The 18159-nt window shown below is 42.1% G+C and overlaps 1 protein-coding gene across 2 annotated transcripts in view; it reads left to right on the top strand.

Annotated features, from left to right (window-relative positions):
• ASAH2 (N-acylsphingosine amidohydrolase 2) overlaps positions 1 to 18159 on the top strand; it is a 117273-nt gene that overhangs the window by 18011 nt on the left and 81103 nt on the right. Inside the window, exon 2 of one of the 2 annotated variants that reach the window (XM_073878943.1) lies at positions 374 to 497. The exons of the other annotated variant lie outside the window; for it this stretch is intronic. The gene's annotated coding sequence lies outside the window, so the exon portion shown is untranslated. The remainder of the gene's footprint in view (positions 1 to 373; positions 498 to 18159) is intronic. 2 annotated transcript variants of the gene reach the window in all.

The raw sequence follows: 18159 nt of genomic DNA, 5'->3' as shown, positions 1-18159 counted from the left end.
AGAGAGAGAGAGAGAGAGAGAGAGAGAGAGAGAGAGAGAGAGAGAGAGAGAAAGAATCCTAAGCTGGGTGTGGAGCCTGACACGGGGCTGGATCCCATGACCCTCAGATCATGACCCGAGCCGAAATCACGGATCGGACGCTTAACCAACTGAGCCACCCAGCTGCCATCCTCCCCCATTTTTTTTTTAACTAGATTACGAGTTTATCATAAAAGGATCTAATTCAGGAACAGACGGATACAGGTGTGGAGAAGGGATGCCGAGCCTCCCTCCCCTCTCCAGGTTCACCACTCCCCCAAATCTCCACGTGTTTACCAACCTAGAAGCTCTGCAAACCCCATCCTTTTGGGTTTTTATGAAGGCTTCATTACAGAGGCATGATTGATCGAGTCCTCATTCCACGTCTGTCCTGTCACTGCGGCATCAGCCACCAATAATTGACATCGATGACTTTGATGATCAGCCTGGTATGTTCACTGCATCAGGAGTCAACAGATGTGAGTTCAAATCCCCTGTCTGCGACGCATTAGCTCGTTGAACTTCCTTGAGCCTCATTTGCTTTGTTTGTAAAATTGGGATCTGGTGTGTAGATATCTGGACTGGCTCTGGTACTCTAGACAGACGTAGGATAGGCTCTGACAGCAGATTTAGTGGAGAGATACACACTCATTAAATAGTAAGTACCAGCCTGGAAGAGTGTATACAGCTTAGGAGGAAGAAATGGGGTCAGCCATTCACTCTATGTGGGGGATCACTGTTCTGAGAATTAGCATCTTTTCAGCCCTCTGCAGTTTTCACGGCAATATCACACACTCTCTCTACTGGTTTCACAATCCTGTAAACTAGGAGGATGGGGAGAGGCATGCCATCATGCCCAGCCCCATCACCTTTACCAAAAGGCAATCGTTAGTGCTGTGAGGTGACCCACCTGGAAACCTTGCCTCATTGGTTAAAGCAGAGATGCCAGGAGCTGGCTCTGAATGTTCTTCCAAGTAGGCACCTTTCCAAAGCCTTTCTGCAGTGAGAACTTTGGCAGTCTCTTCCTTTTCCTTACAGAGAAAGAAGTCCCTACTTCTCTGCTGAGACCGCTACAAGGTCAAGGGTAGGTGAGAAAAGTGGAGAGCTTACCAAATCGCTAGCGCAAATACACTGTTGGGAGAGAGAGGGAGGAAACCAAGCGAATCTGGACCACCTCTCAGGGCAGGCACCGGAAGTTCTACTAGCACCGGGGTGGGATGGGTATTTCGGAAAAAATGATAATAAAAACTTAGACTTGGTGAATTACCCGGCCTTAGGATCAAGACTGTTAAGCAGGAGGTGGAGAACCACCTCATATCACTAGATTTGAACGTCAAGGATCACCTGACAGGGAAGGAACTTTGATACCCAGACTTCCTGAAGCAAGGGACCCTTTTGGCTGTGACTCTTAAGTTGTCCCACCCACCTATTTTCCCATTCAGCATGCGGGAATTTGTCCCAATTTCTCCAGAAGAGTGGAGTCCAATTACCCTTGTATCCATGGTCCTGAAGCTTCTCCTCAAACCTTACTGAGGACAGTTTTAGTGACATTAAAACACTTGAGGGGAAGGGGACAATGTGGTCAGCGGGTAGTCATCCACCACTAGATTATGGCAGCCATTGAAACCACTAGAGGGCAGCGCAGAGACTCGCACTGGTGACCATGCGGGAGAGTTTTAATGCATGCTAATGAGCTTCTTAGGATTCTGCCAAGAAATGAGGTCCCTCAGGGCCCCGGAGAATCTCCGGGGACTGTTTTCATTATTGTTGTTATTGCTATCCACATTCCCTGATTGCTCTTGCAGACGGGCTTGGTCTGGGAAGAGCAGCTAACAAAAAGATACACGTCAAAGCGTATTTATGATTATTTATGATACAAAACAAAGCAGTGTGTACCAGCTGGATGTGGTTTCCACCGCCACCTGGAATATCCAGTCTCAATTCCTGCTCCCCATTTCCTCCCTGGCTCCAAGATGACACTGTTATCTTAGATTGTACTCAAATGTCTCAGGGGCGGCTTGAGAGCCATTTGGTCCAGTGACAATGGGGTGTTAAGGAAAGTTCAGCCAGTTGCGTGGAGACTGCCCAACCTCGCTCTTCAGTGTCTTGAAGTCAACCATGGTGAGAGTATTTACATCACAGAAACTGGCAAATGGTACAAACACCCAGGCTTTTTATTCCTAGAGAGCAACACACACCACTGCCAATATTTGTCGCAGAAAAATCTTTGATAAAGAAATGATGTGCTGGTTTAAGGCATTAGGAGGAAAAAAACCCCCCAAAAAACAGGGAATGCTACTACCTTCCGAAATGCTCTGGCCCCTGAACTATGTTAATTGAATCACATAACGCCATCTTTGTTACTATACTTACAAGAGGACGAATTTATAAGGAAATCTTTGCAGCTGAAGTGTAAGAGTTAAGTGTAATCCGTTTCCAGCTCATTTACCATTAGGGGTTAATACAAGTAGAAATAAGAAATTTTCCAAGCCCTAACGTAGAAGATCATTTGCTGAAGTTCATCTCCCTAACTTCATATCCATGGAGCCTGAGTATGACTGGCACTCCACACTGATGAACTCTATGGCCAGGCTGACTTCAGATCTCAGAGAGTGGGGAAGCTGCTGAGAACTTCCTTTATAGGGGCATTCATTCATTGATAGATCCTTGAAGTTTCTCCTCTGGTCATGCTAAACCAAAGGAAATGTTCCTTTTAGAAGATGAGAACTTCCCGTGCGTGATACTACCATAGAAGAGGAATTATTCGTTAGCCCTTAATAGGTGTCTATACAAAAAAAAAAGAAATAAAGGGCATTGTGAAGCAATCAGATTTAGTCATTAAGTACACCTGATTCTCCGTGAATCCTCACAACCACGGAAAGAGATGCCTACAAGTATAATCTCCAATTTAAGATGAGGAAATTGATGCATCGATGCCTTTGGTGAGGGCATTGCTGGGATGTGAACTCAAGAAATCTTAATCAAGAACCCATCCTCTTAAGCCACCCTTCTTTACCATCTCCCTGCAAGACGGGTGACTAGAAATTCAGCTCCTCTCCTCTGAACACGAGCCCCTACTTTTGTCGCGTGAACAACAGTCTCAATTTAGAGGCAGCAGAACGACAGATCTCATAATTTGAGCAAGTTTACTACGTTTCATGAAGCCAGGACTCCATTCAGACGCAAAGTGGAGGTTGAAGGATGGACCCAGGAAGTTCAAGGTTCAACAGGTGCCGCCCTGGCCAGTACCCAGAAGTCATTCTTTCCAACCTTTCCTTAGGCAAAAGAAAAACAAAACTCTTACAAGCCGACTTGTCACCTTTCTTCCTCTTCTGGGTTCCACTAGGAATCTTGAACAATGTTGTAACATTCTTAGAAGAAACCAGACGTGTGTTTCTCTCCCACACACCCTTTTCCAATGTTGCTGGAATCTTGGAAGGAAGGCAACATTCATGACATTTTTGTTTTGTGTGGTAGTTACACGTGTTAGCCTCCGCCCTCACCCTGATGCTTTTGCGCCTGGTATTTATACCCACGACTCAAAACTGAATCCATTTTCTTCTCCACTGCACAGTTGGTTTTCCCAACTTTCTTCTTCCGGTGTGGCACCACAAGTCTCTCCCAACCTTAAAACACTGGAGTGATGTTTGATTTCCCCTCTTCTTCTTCTTCTTTTCCCACCTTGACCAATCCGAGTGGCAAATCCTCGGGGGATAACCCACACTTCTTTAATGTAGTTCTCCTTTCCACTGCCAACCCCAGAATACCACCTTGGCTCTGCTTCCCTCCCAAGTGGGGTCTCCCCTCTTAAATGGCTGCCTGTCTCCAGCCCCACCGTGGCCATCAGGTTCCAATTTGCTTCTCAGCTCCACCCTCTACAGCATTAGAGCACTAAGCAAGGACAGATCTGGAGGGTCTCAAGAAGAAGTCCTTTGGTCGGTTAGTGATGTCGGCTATGACTGGGAGATGAGAAAGGAGCGTCTCTTTTGAGCCTCACCCTGCTTATTTCACTCCATTTTCATAGTGAATATTGGCAATAAGCAGCTCTGTTTATGTTTTTACCTACTCAAAAACATTCAGGGACCCTTTCTTGCATTTACTAAGTTAAGATCCCTCAACCTGGCATTGTATTTATTTATTTATTTTTAAAGATTTTATTTATTTGAGAAGAGAGAGAGAGTGCATGAGTGGGGGGCTGGGGGTCAGGGCAGAGGGAGAGGGAGTAGCAGACTCCCCGCTGAGCAGGGAGCCTGACTTGGGGCTCGATCCCAAGACCCTGAGATCATGACCTGAGCCGAAGGCAGACGCTCAACTGAGCATCCGAGCCGTCCCAGACTGAGCCACCCAGGCGCCACCCGCCCCCAACCTGGCATTTTAGAACATCCACTTACTTATCCCCTCAGCTGCCTCTTTTATTGCTCCCCAACAAAGCCTACATTAGTGGATCTCAAGCCCAGTGTCACAATGGACCAGTGGGCAAGAGAGGGTGGGGTTACCGCCAGAGAGCTGACCATCTTCTGTAACACTATAGCCTGTCCTAACTCTGGCATACCTGGGGTATGAATGTGGGAGTGTCACATAGGAACATCATCTTCCAGAAAGTTAAGGTAGAAGAAGACTGTGTACGGCTGCCCTCGGTGTAGCCAAACCACACTGCTTGCTGTCATATATATTTGGGGCTTCCCTTCCCCTGCACTTGGGCGAACGCTGATACGTTAGCATCCACATCTCTACCTGGTAAAATCTGTTTTGTCCTTCAAAGTTTGGCTTCAATTCCATCTCCTTCATGAAGCCTTCCTTGATTTGTCAAACTAGATATGATCTATCCTTTTTGCAAGCCCCCAGAACATTTTTTAAGATGCTTATGTCAAACCTTGCATTCTATCTATTTTGCACCTGTCTTGTATTCCCCCATATAATCAGCAGAGAGAAAGGTTTTTTAATCCAATTTTTAATATTTTTTGATTAAAAAAATCTATTTCACCGGGCTGCATGCATGGTAGGACCTTCAGGAACTGACCTCTTCTGACCACCCTTGTCACGTTTTTCCTCAGTACTCCATTTGTCTTCTCTGCCCTTGTAATAGCAGACGGCTTTGCACATGCCCTGCCTCCTGATCAGGGGAGGTAGATGGCCAGAATGGCCACGGTTCTCCACCTTCCCCTGAATCTACGCCTTCTGCAATGTGACTTCTCGTCAAGAGGTGGAGACCATTTCTCTTCCCCTTGAATCTGGGCTGGCCCCTCGACTTGCTTTGGTCAGGACCATGCAGCAGAAGTCACGACGTGTCAGTACAGAGCCTGGCTTGCGCATTTCCACTCGTTATCTTGGAAACTGGCCCAGCTGCCACGTGAACTACGCTGGGCCAGCCTGTAGGAGGATGACGGACCATGTGGACCGGAGATGGGCTGTCCAGTAGAAGCCATCCTAAACCAGCAGCTCCAGCCAAATCCTAACCAGCCCAGCAGCTCTCTGTTAATGCATCTGCAAGCCCCAGCTCAGCGGAACTGCCCTGTTGGCCCGGCCACATGACTAGCCCCCAGAATCATGACCTAAACAAATTGTTACCTCCAGCTTTTAAGCTCTGGAGTGGTTTGTTACGCAGCCGATGCTAACTGATATATTAGGTTAATAGCTACCTTTCTGAACTCCACTTAGATATCACTTCCTTGGCAAAGCCATCTCTGACCCCTTTTGAGTCTGGGTCAGGGTTCCCTGTTAGGTACCCAAGAGGCCCACAGAGTCCTGTGTTATAATTACTTGGCAATCCTCTCTATCTTACATGAGACTGTAAGCTTTTTGAAGGCAGGAATTTTGTCTTAGAAATTACATTCTTTGGGTCCTGCACAGTATCTGGGACTTGGTAGATGCTTGAGGAATATATTTAAATGATGGATTAAATCAGAGGCTGTAACTCGTGGCCTGCATATGTTCAATTTGTCCCACGTAGAGTGAATGATACAATGTTTTTTTAAAACCTTGTTCGCCTACATTTGAAAATCAAGAAATTTAAGATAAGCCCCATGTTACTAAATGTTCACTAAAAGAAATGGAAAGATGCATCAATATTGGGCCTTTGTTTCCTCATTTATCATCAAATCTGTGTGGTTCTGCTGTGTCTGTGAGTTTCGCTCAGCTGCTTACCCGCTATAAAACACTCAACACTTAGGTAAGCTGCTGATAAATGTGTCCGCTCACCCAGTTCTGCCTGCTGATGGGAGGCAGCTTCTCTCTTCCCGGCAAGATTTGAAGCATTGCTCATAATCTCATTTTTCTCCTCTCCGAGTTGAGTTTGTTTTTTCTCCCTCCAAAGGGTTTTCAAGGGTAATTTGGCTTATCACCTGCCTCAACTAGAGCCAGATGTTATCTTCCGTCTCCTAATTCATTTTCATTGTGGCAGACATTGTGGTTTGGCTGGAGGTAGCCTCCTCACCCAGCAATGCTGTCAGGAACATGCCGGTTTTCTGATGTTTTTCCCCTTTAATGGTGCTCAGAAGGGTCTGTGTAAAACCTACTGTTTGTGGTCTCTTTCCGAACGTTTTGCAGAGCCTTTCTAAAGAATTAATCAATTACTTTTGTGATTACCTACTCTATTTACAAGGCTTAGAACTCATTGATGTTCGGCAGGAACGCACTGCCACAGGTATACCAGTTGTTTACCCTGACATCTCTGTTCGAATTGGTCAGGGCTCGGGCTGAACCAGTAGTTAAATCTTTTGAACTTATCAACCCTGAACTTAACACACTGGAATGGAGAACATGCTAGTCTCCAATTATGCCTCTACCTTTGGACTCATTTATGAGGCAACAGGCTTAAGAACGTGGTCACAGCTCTATGCCGCTTGGTGGTATCAATTCTCTTATGTGAATACCAACTTAATAATCCAGTTCAGAAGAACCTTTATCTCTTATGGTGCATCCAAAGTTCAGTTTACCAGGGCGTGAAAGGCAGCTCAGTCTGTTTTGTGATTAGTGAAATGAATAAGCAGGTAGAACTTGCTCTGTTCCATTAGGCTTGACTAAATTAGTTGTTGCCTCATTATTTCTAAAAGTCCCTTGGGATCAGACAACCGACTTAGGAGTTCAACCAAGATGGAGTCTGAAGTGGACACAGTCTACCTCCTAAAGCCAAAGGAAGGAACAGGAACTCTCCTTTTTGTAGTGGTTATTCTTCATTTAAGAATACATAAGAAGAGACTAGCAGAGTTGACACCTCCTTTTTCAGCTTCATTGGAAATTAGGTTACTCTAGGTGACTTTTTCACATCTGTATTCATCCATTGAAAAAAAATACCTTTGTATCACAAAAGTAATACACCATCATGGCAATACATTTTAATATGGTTAAGCAAAATGCAGATATAAATAAGTAATATAAATACATAAATACATAAATAAATAAATAAACAAATAAAAAGTTTCCCCAAATCACAATAGCATTCAAAACGGATTAGTCTAGTTATCCCTTTGTCTCTGTCTCTCTCTATATGTATTTTTGACAGCTTTAAAACTTGGGACTGTTTTCTTTTAAACCCCAAGCTCTAAAAAAAATCTTGAAGGGAATGTTTTCAAATCTGTTACACATTCTCCTGCTGTGTTAGAGATTATTACGCAAAAATTCAGGTTGTCGCTCTGACTACTGATCATTGTCATGGCTGAGTCACTGTCTCTGGAACCTCCTTTACTTGCTACTCTTATCATCTGTGTGCCTGCTTCTAGAGACCTGGAGTTTTCCAGTTTTCTGTGATTGGAAGAAAAAGAATGGTTGGTTAGAACTGTTTGTCAATTAAAAGTCAACAAGTTCTGCACAGGTAAAATGCAGACTTTATTTCATAATTTTCTGTGACCTGGAGACATTTTGTATTTACTTCCCACTTGTATTTATGTGTTAAGAGTTGAGACTGAATTAGAGAGATTTTAGTATATTATGAAATGTAACGTTGAGCATCTTTGCACGTACGGTTCATCATTTGGGTGTCTTCTTTGGAAAAAAATGTCTGGTTCTTCTGCCCACTTTTTAATTGGATTATTTGTTTTTTTGCTATTGAGTTATAGGAGTTCTTTATATATTTTGGATTAATCCCTTAGCTGACATATGGTTTGCAAATGTCTTCTCCCATTCTGTAGGTGGCCTTTTCATTTTGTTGCTGGTTTCCTTTGTTGGGCAGAAGTTTTCGTCTGGTGTAATCCCACCTGTTGCTTGTACTTTTTGCATCATATTCACAAAAATCATTGCCAAGGCTAATGTTAAGGAGCTTCTTCCCTGACATTTCTTGTAGGAGTTTCACAGTTTCAGGTCTTAGGTTTAAGTCTTTAATCCATTTTGAGTTAATTTCTGTGAGTGGCGTAAGATAGGGGTCAAATTTCATTTCTCTTTGTGTGGTCATCCAGGAATAAAACCATTTGATTTTTTAAGTTTAAATTCAATTAATTGATATAGCCAAAAACTATACCATTAGCTTTTGATATAATGTTCAGTGATTCATTAGCTGCGTATAACACCCAGTGCTCATCACATCACGTGCCCTCCTTAATGCCCAGCACCCAGTCACCCCATCCCCCCACCCACCTCCCCTTCCGCAACCCTCAGTTTGTTTCCCAGAGTCAAGAGTCTCAAATGGTTTGTCTCCTTCTCTGATTTGTGGCACTTATTGGACTGAAAGAAATGTCAAAGAAGATACAAGATTTAAGAAGTCCTCTTCATGAACTGGTGTTAATCTGGTGGCTATGTTCATCAAAATGGGTAGGGGGCTTGCTCTGGAAAAATCGTTGCTTAACACAGAAGCATTTACTTCTGGCTTCTGCAAGTGCACTCCTGGTCCGATGTCTCTCTGGAGTAGGTTTCTTCCAAGCGGTGACCCAGGGATCATGTAACCTATCTTCTGGAACAGGCAGTTATCAGGGTCACCAGAGCAGAGCAGAGGTTCTCCATTGATCACGGAGAACGCACATCCCCTCTAAATGCCTCTGCACTAAATACTTCAATCTGCAAGTGACACATGTCATTGACCCATTGACCAGTGACTACCAGGGGCCCAGAGAGCATGAGCTCCCTGTATGCCCACAAAAGAGCAAAGGACCAGATATGGATGAGGGCTTCCAGGCTCCATCACCATGACCTTAGGCAAGTACTGAAATTTCTCTATCTGGCAGGGGGCAACCGTGGAATCCTTACCTCTTCCCACCATCCTGAGTCGAAATCTCTGATTTCTTCTTAGCTTTGTGATTTTGACTGCTTTGTAGACACTATGTCACTGTTACTCTAAGAGTATCAGGCAGCTAGAGTAAGGGACAGATGCTTGATTTTTACTGGCAATATAACCTTTGGCTAACTGTTTCACTTCTCTTGGACTCTATTTTTCTTTTTAATTGGAATGTAGAATGGGGATAGGAACAGCGCCATCCTCAGAATATTGCTGTGGGTACTCAATGAGACAACTCATGTAATGTTTTAGGACAGTGTCTGGAGCATATGATGAGTTCAGGCCATTCATGTTATTTTATTTTTTATTTTTATTTTTTGAAGGTGACTGTCCTCCTTGTGCTGGCTTGATAAATGCCTACGTAGGAACAGCTCAGTACATTGGTGTTGTCCTTCGTGTCCTGGCATGATTGGTCAGCCCAATCCATGCCAGTCCCTTTCATCTACTGACCCATAAAATGGAGTCACAAACTCTGTAGGGGATCGGAGTCTTTGCCCAAGACCATCAACCCCCCTTGCAGTTGTATCTCATCTGCATTAGCTTAGATTCCATCACTGGCTGGCCCTGTCTTGGCTCTGTATCTCAGTTGGATCCTGCCTTTGGCTCCCACAAGCTCAAGATTCCAGTCTGGCTTCCCCCCATCACTGAGCTCTGGAGGTCTCTCTGAGAATTATGAGAGAAGTCGGGGCTGGCCCCTTGCACTTCTGGAGTACTCACTTCCCTCAGGGGGGAGCTGCCCACCCTAAACTCAGCCCCTCACGATACAAACCCTGCCTCAGCTTCTGGTTCACACACAGACTTGGTCCTGGCCTCCACACAGCAGAGGGAACATCAGACACCCCTCTCCTTTCATGAGCTACCCCCTTTCAGCCTGGGCATTTCTGGTGCCACCTAACCCTTATCACCACCCCAAACCAATGAAAAGCCAGGGTGTTAAGTCCTCCCACAGGCATTATTATTCCTCCAGGTGGGTAAACACGAGCCAGAATTTTTTCTCTCCCCACCCTCCTGAATCTTAAGTAGATTGTCCCTGGGAATGAGCCAGACAAATGAGAGCAAGAGAGAACGTGAGAAACAGCATGTGTTCACTCTCCAGCATGGGTTGTGGGGTGGGGGTGGGGGGTCCAGTTGCCCTCCCCCCTTGCCTTTTGGCTACTATCTAATGGGGGGGAGGAATCCCTGTGAATCGTTGCCAGTGTATTTGCTCTGGGCAAGGAAGAAAGCAATTTTCACCAGGCGGGCTTCCTCCTCAGGCTTGGTTCTGCCCAAAACAAGAAAGACAAAATGCTTTCGTGTCAAGCTCCACTTGGTTGTCCTTTTTCCCATTGGCCAGAGAGAACATTGGATCAGGCTAGACTTTGGTCTAAGCAAATTTTCTGCTTCTCTTGGTCCTCTCCCCTCAAGTTTTATCAAAGGATAATACGGTATTTATTCCCCCTATACATCCACCCACCTCCCTCCCCTCTGGTAGCCATCAGTTTGAGCTCTGTACTTACAAGTTGGTTTCTTGGTTTGTTTTTCTCTACCCCCCCCCTTTTTTGTTTTGTTTCTTAAATTCCACATGAGTGGAATCAGGTGGTATTTGTCTCTCTCTGACTGACTGATTTTGCTTGGCATAATACTCTCTAGGTCCATCCATATTGTTGCAAATGGCAAAATTCTGCTTAATGGCTGAATGATATTCCGTTGTGTATATATACCACATCTTCTTTATCCATTCATTTATTGATGGACACTTAGGCTGCTTCCATAATTTGGCTACTCTAAATAATGCATTAATAAACAGAGTATATGCATTCCTTTGGATTACTGTTTTTACATTTTTGGGGGGAGGGTTAAATACCAGTAGTGGGATTCCTGAATTGTATGGTAATTCTATTTTTAACTTTTTGAGGAAACTCCATACTGTTTTCCACAGTGGCTCTACCAGTTTACATTCCCACCTACAGGGCAAGAGGGTTCCTTTTTCTCCATATCGTCACCAACACTTGCTGTTTCTTGTGTTTTTTATTTTAGCCATTCTGAGGTGTGAGGTGATAGCTCATTGTGGTTTTGCGTTGCATTTCCCTGATGTCAAGTGATGTTGAGCATCTTTTCATGTATGTGTTGGCCATCTGGATGTCTTCTTTGGAGAAATGTCTGTTTACGTTTTCTACCCATTTTTAATTGGATTATGTGTTTTTTTGGGTGTTAATTGCATAAATTCTTTATATATTTTTGATACTAACCCTTTATCAGGTATGTCATTGGCTAATATCTTCTCACATTCCTTAGGTTGCCTTTTAGTTTTATTGGTTGTTTCCTTCACTGTGCAGAAGCTTTCTATTTTGATGTAGTCCCAATAGTTCATTTTTACTTTTATTTCCCTTGCCTCAAGAGACCTATCTAGAGAAATGTTGCTACAGCCGCCAGTGTCAGAGAATTTTACTGCCTGTGCTCTCTTCTAGGATATTTGTGGTTTCAGGTCTCACATTTAGGTCTTTAATCCATTTTGAGTTTATTTTTTGTATATGGTGAAAGAAAATGGTACAGTTTCATTCTTTTGCACATTGCTGTCCAGTTTTCCTAGTACCATTTATTAAAGAGAGCATCTTTTCCTCATCGGATATTTATTTCTCTTTTGTCAAAGATTAATTGACCATATAATTGTGGGTTTATTTCTGGGTTTTTTATTCTGTTCTATTGATCTATGTGTCTGTTTTTGTGCCAGTACCCCATACTGTTTTGATTACTACAACTTCGTAAGGTAACTCGAAGCTTGGAATTGTGATGCCATCGGCTTTGGTTTTCTTTTTCAGCATTCCTCTGGCTGGCTATTCGGTATCTTTTCTGGTTCCATACAAATTTTAGGCTTATTTGTTCCAGCTCTGTGTAAAAAGTTGATGGTATTTTGATAGGGATTGCATTGAATGTGTCAATATCTCTAGGTAGCATAGACATTTTAACAATATGTGTTCTTGCAGTCCCTGAGCATGGAACATTTTTCCGTTTCTTTGTGTCTTCCTCAGTCTTTCATGAGTGTTCTATAGTTTTCTGAGTACAGATCTTTTACCTCTTTGGTTAGTTGGTTGCATATCTTATGGTTTTTGGTGCAGTTGTAAATGGGATCGACTTCTTAATTTCTCTTTCTTCTGTCTCATGGTTAGTGTATAGAAATGCAACTGATTTCTGTGCATTGATTGCTATCCTGACATGTTGCTGATTTCCCGTATGAGTTCTAGCAATTTTGGGGTGGAGTTTTTGGGCTTTCCACATAGAGTATCATGTCATCTGCAAAGAGTGAGAGTTTGACTTCTTGGCCGGTTCGATGCCTCATTTCTTTTTCTTGTCTGATTGCTGAGGCTAGGACTTCTAGTACTATGTTGAACAACAGTGGTGAGAGTGGACATCCCTGCCGTGTTCCTGACCTTAGGGGAAAAGCATTCAGTTTTTCCCTATCAAGGATAATTTTTTCTGTGGGCTTTTCATATATGGCCTTTATTATGTTGAAATATGTTTCCTCTAGACCTACTCTGTTGAGGGTTTTCATCATGAATGGTTGTACTTTGTCAAACCTTTTTTCTGCATCTACTGAAATGATCATATGGTTTTTACTGTTTCTCTTATTGATATAACATATCATGCTGATTGTTTTGTGAATATTGAACCACAATTGCATGCTGGAAATAAATTCCACTTGATCGTGGTGTATGATTTTTTTAATGTATTGTTGGATTCAGTTATTGCTTGTATTTCGTTGAGATTTTTGCATTTGTGTTCATTAGAGATATTGACCAGTAGTTCTCTCCTTTTTTATTTTTATTTTTTTTATGTCTTTATTTGGTTTTGGTATTAGGCTATTGCTAGTCTCATAGAATGAATTTGGAAGTTTTCCTTCCTTTTCTATTTTTTGGAATAGTTGAAAAAAATAGGTATTAACCCTTCTTTAAATGTTTGGTAGAATTCACATGTGAAGCCATCTGGTCCTGGACTTCTGTTTCTTGGGAGTTTTTTGATTACTGATTCAATTTCATTGCTGGCAATTAGTCTGTTCAAATGTTCTATTTCTTCCTGCTTCAATTTTGGTAGATTACATGTTTCTAGGAATTTACCCATTTCTTATAGGTTGTCCAGTTTGTTGGCATATAATATTTCATAATCTCACGTAATTCTTTGTATTTCTGTGGTGTCAGTTGTTTATTTTTCCTCTTTCATAAATGTGATTTTATTTATTTGGGTCCTCTCACACTCTCCTTTTTTTCTTATGTGTTTAGCTAGATGTTTATCAACTTTGTTGATCTTTTCAAAGAACAGGTTCCTGGTTTCATTGATCTGTTCTATTGATTTTTTTTAGTTTTTATATCATTTATTGCTGCTCTGATCTTTATTATTTCCTTCCTTCTGCCAGTTTGGGGTTTTGTTTGTTCTTCTTCTGGCTCCTTTAAATGTAAGGTTAGGTTGTTTATTTGAGATTTTTCTTGCTTCTTGGGGGATAGGCCTGTATTGCCATATATTTCCCTCTTAGAACGACTTTTGCTGCATCCCAAAGGTTTTGGACTGTTGTGTTTTCATTTTCATTTGTTTCCGTGTAGTCTTTTATTTCCTCTTTGATTTTCTGGTTGACTCATTCATTGTTTAGTAGCATGTTATTTAACCTCCATGTATTTGTGGTCTTTCCAGGTTTTCTTTTTTCTTTTTCTTTTTTTTTTTTTTTTTGTGAGAAGGGGGAGAAAAAGAGCATGAATGGGGAGAGGGGCAGAGGGAGAGGGAAAAGCAGACTCCCCGCAGAGCAGGGAGCCCCATGCGGGGCTCGATCCCAGGACCCTGAGATCATGACCTGAGCCGAAGGCAGACACTTATCTGACTGAGCCACCCAGGTGCCCCCAGTCTTTCCAGATTTTTTTTCTTGTCGTTGATTTCTAGTTTCATAAATTGCGGTCAGAAAAGATGTGTGGTATGACTTCATTATTCTTCAATCTGTTGAGACTTGTTTTGTGGCCTAACGTGTGATCTCTTCTGGAGAATGTTCTGTGTGAACCTGAAAAGAATGTGTGTTGTGCTATTTTAGGATGGAATGTTCTGAATATATCTGTTAAATCCATCTGGTCCGGTGTGTCGTTCAAAGCCACTGTTTTCTCGTTGATTTGCTGTTTGGATGATCTGTCCATCAATGTAAGTGGGGTGTTAAGTTCTCCAACTATTACTGTATTAATATCAATTATTTCCTTTATGCTTGTTATTAACTGTTTTACGTACTTGGGTGCTCCCAGTTTGGGTGCATAAATATTTATAATTATTATATCTTCTTGTTGGATTGTCCCCTTTATGATTGTATATAGTGCCCTTCTTTGTCTCTTGTTACAGTCTTTGTTTTAAAGTCTATTTTGTCTGATATTTGTTGCTACTCCAGCTTTCTTTTGACGTCCATTTGCATGATAAATGTTTCTCCATCCCCTCACTTTCAATCTTCAGGTGTCTTTAGGTCTGAAATGAGACTCTTGTAGATAGCATATAGATGGGTCTTGTTTTATTTTTATCCATTCTGTCACCCTATGTCTTTTGATTGGAGAGTTTAGTCCATTTATATTCAAATAATTATTGATAGATATGTATTTATTGCCATTTTGTTACTTGTTTTGTGGTTGCTTAGGTAGTTTTCCTTGATATTTTCTTCTCTTCCTTTCTTTCATGGCTTGTTGGCTTTCTTTAGTGATATGTTTTGTTTTTTTTTCTCTTTATTCTTTGCATATTTATTATTTTGCATTTCGATGTGTGATCATTAAATTTGTATATAACATCTGCATGTAGATAGCAGTCTGTATTAAGTTGATGGTCATTTAAATTTGAACCCATTCTTTACGCCTGTCCTCCCCATGTTTTAGGTTTGTGGTGTCGTATTTTACTTTTATTTTATGAATCCCTTGTCTGATTTTTACAGAAATACTTCATTTTACTGCTTTTGTGTTTTTTCCTTTTTACACTCTCACTTATGTTCTTTCCTTTCCACTCATAGAGCTCCCTGTATTATTTCTTATAGGGCTGATTTAGTGGTCATGAACTCCTTTTAGTTTTTGTTTGTCTGAGAAACTTTTTTTTTTTCTTTTTTTGAGAAACTCTTTTTCTCTCCTTCTATTCTAAATGACAACCTTGCTGAATAGGGTATTCTTGGCTGCTGGTTTTTCCTTGTCAGCACTTTGAACTTATCATGCCACTCCCTTTTGGCCTGCAGAGTGCTGAAAAATCTGCTGATAACCATATGGGGTTTCCCTTATATGTAACTGTCTTCTTTTCTCTTACTGCTTTTAAAATCCTTTCTTTATCCCTTTTGCCATTTTAATTACCCTGTGTCTTGGTGTGGATCTCCTTGGGTTGATTTTGGAGAGGAGGGTCTCTGTGCTTCCTGGATCTAAACATTGATTTCCTTCCTCAGATTAGGGAAGTTTTCAGCTATTATTTCTTCAAATTAATTTTCTGCCCCCCTTTCTCTGTCTTCTTCTGGGATCCTTAGAGTGTGAAAAATGTGGTATTTTTTCCATAAGTGCACCGTGCAGGTGGGAGATGCTAAGCCTCTGAGGTTTATGTAGAGGGACTGAATTATATCAAAAGATACTGTCACCTTGTTCCTGAAATGAAGATAAATGCAATTGCAGCCTTTGCCCACCCCCCCCCAATCTGCCTTCATAATCTTGTATGGCAAACAGGTCAGATTTTTCACTGCCAACACAATAAATCCATATCTGTGGTTTTGGAAAAAGATAAATCATCAGAGAAGAATTTCCAAATATTCTGCAAAGGTTATATAGCCCCACAGTGGTTTTCTAGCAGTACGAAAATGAGGAAAATTTTAAATTCCAGTCTTATCTACATTTGAAACCCTCTACATGTTTGAGAAACAACAAGGCTGAGTTTGTTAAACTCTAATGGGGAGATCATTAGAGCCACCCATGAGGAATACACTAAGAAAAGAACTGTGCTCTAAGGTTTAAATGCATGGAACCAACCACTCTTGGGCATCCACATGTGGCCTAATTAATATGGTAACTCATTCACATCAAGCTGTAGAGTTATCAAAGAACTTTAAAAAAAATATTGTCTATGTGAACCTTTCAGCAAGGTAGATTTTTGTTAGTCTCCATTTTCCTGATAAGGAAAATGGAACAGAGGGATTAGGGTCACAGAAAAAAGCCTCAATCTTCATATTCCAAATTCTAGTCCTTTCCATATACTCAATCTTTTGCCTTTGTCTTTTGCCCTTTGTATTGAAGGCAGGACTGAGTAGATTTGGGGAGAGAAACTCTGCAGCCCCAGAGGAATGTTTCTATTTTTTTCTATGAGAAAAGCAGGACTGTCAATAGTGTTGGGAACAAGGGCTTTGTGAACGCCCCCCCCAGAAAAGAAGAGCCACAGTGCACTGCTCTGTGACACGTCATCTTCCTCCTGGGCTCTGCCACTATGGTCGGAGCTGTGACCGCCCTCATAGAACGAACCTGGGCTCTCCACTGCAGTGAAGTACATCCATTAGTCTCATTCTCAGGTTCAACATACAACAGGTGCAAAAGGGGTTTAATAGGAAACAGTCTCTCCAGCTTAGAACAGAAGGGACCTCTTTTCTATTGCTTGAGGTTTGAGGTCAGGATCCAACAGAGACAAGTGTAAAGGTGAATCTATAAATAGTCATCTGATAATGGGACTGCTTTGAGGTTCAAAGGGATTTTTCACTACTTGGCAAAACGTATGAGGTGGTAAGGTACCAATATGGCAGCCCTGTGTACTTAAAACTAATTTCTTTTCTGACTTAATGAAGAATTCATTGTGTCAGAGTGCTTATCACTTTGCACTTTAAAAATGTTGCCAGAGGCAGCTTGGCATACAGTGTCCAGTGATTAGAATGCATATATTCTCCAAAGGGAGGCCCAATGCTCACTTTCATGAGATTTAGCTTGGACAGGTTCTTAAGTTGGAGGTAACAGAATCAACTCCAGCTAGCTCAAGAGGAACAGGATTTATTAGGGGATAGAGATAACTTGCCCAATCATTGTGAAGGCTCAGAACAGAGAACTGGGGTTGAACGTCCAGAAAAAATTCTCCAACTTAAATACAGACCTGATCTGCTGAGGGATAGGCTGCTTCGGTAGTGGTCCTGGAATAAGGAAGTGGCTGCAGCATCTAGATAGAAGCCACCATACTGCTGTCTCAGAGTCATGTTGCCACAATCCAAACCAACAAGACAGATGTGCAATACAGAGTGTCTCTTCCCATGTGGCTCAGTTCTGAATCAAAGTCTCACGCTGGTGCATCTGAAAGGCAGAACTGAAACTGCATCTGGAACGCTAGGCAAATGAGCGTCTGGCATTGGCATGCCAGCTAGGTTTAGAAAGGGTATTGAGGGAAGCCCTCTACAAAGCCAATTGCTTTAAACCACAACTCTTCCCTCTGCTTGCATACTAAAAAGCAAAGCTTATTTCCCATCCATCTAGCCTCCCACCTATCCCTTTATCTGTCCCACCCATCCATCCGTCCATCCATCCACCCATCCATCCGTCCATCCACCCACCCACCCATCCATTCATTCGTCCACCCATCCACCATCCATCCATCCACCTACCCATCCATCCATCCACCCATTCATTCAACCACGCATCCACCATCCATCCATCCATCCACCTACCCGTCCGTCCATCCATCCATCCAATTTTTGCACTTTTGGTATTATTTCTTTTTTTAGAGAATCTGTTTCAGAATGTGTCTAAAAGATAAGGACTGCTTAAAGGGTCTGACTACAATACCATTAGCACACTAACATTTTTAACAGTAACCCCTTAAGATCATCAAACATCTCGTCAGTGTTCAAATCTTTGCAATTATCTCCTAGTTTTCAAAAAAAGTTCTAAATAATGGGGGTTTGGGTCTTACAGCATACGTTGATTGGCACGTCTCCTCAGCCTCTTTTAATCTACAGT

This window comes from Callorhinus ursinus, unplaced genomic scaffold, assembly GCF_003265705.2.
Source record: "Callorhinus ursinus isolate GAN/ISIS: 27379988/994484 unplaced genomic scaffold, GSC_fseal_2.0 scaffold32, whole genome shotgun sequence".
NCBI lineage: Eukaryota > Metazoa > Chordata > Mammalia > Carnivora > Otariidae > Callorhinus > Callorhinus ursinus.
The sequence above is the reverse complement of the archived record's forward strand: the minus strand, read 5'-3'. Positions and strand labels throughout refer to the sequence as shown.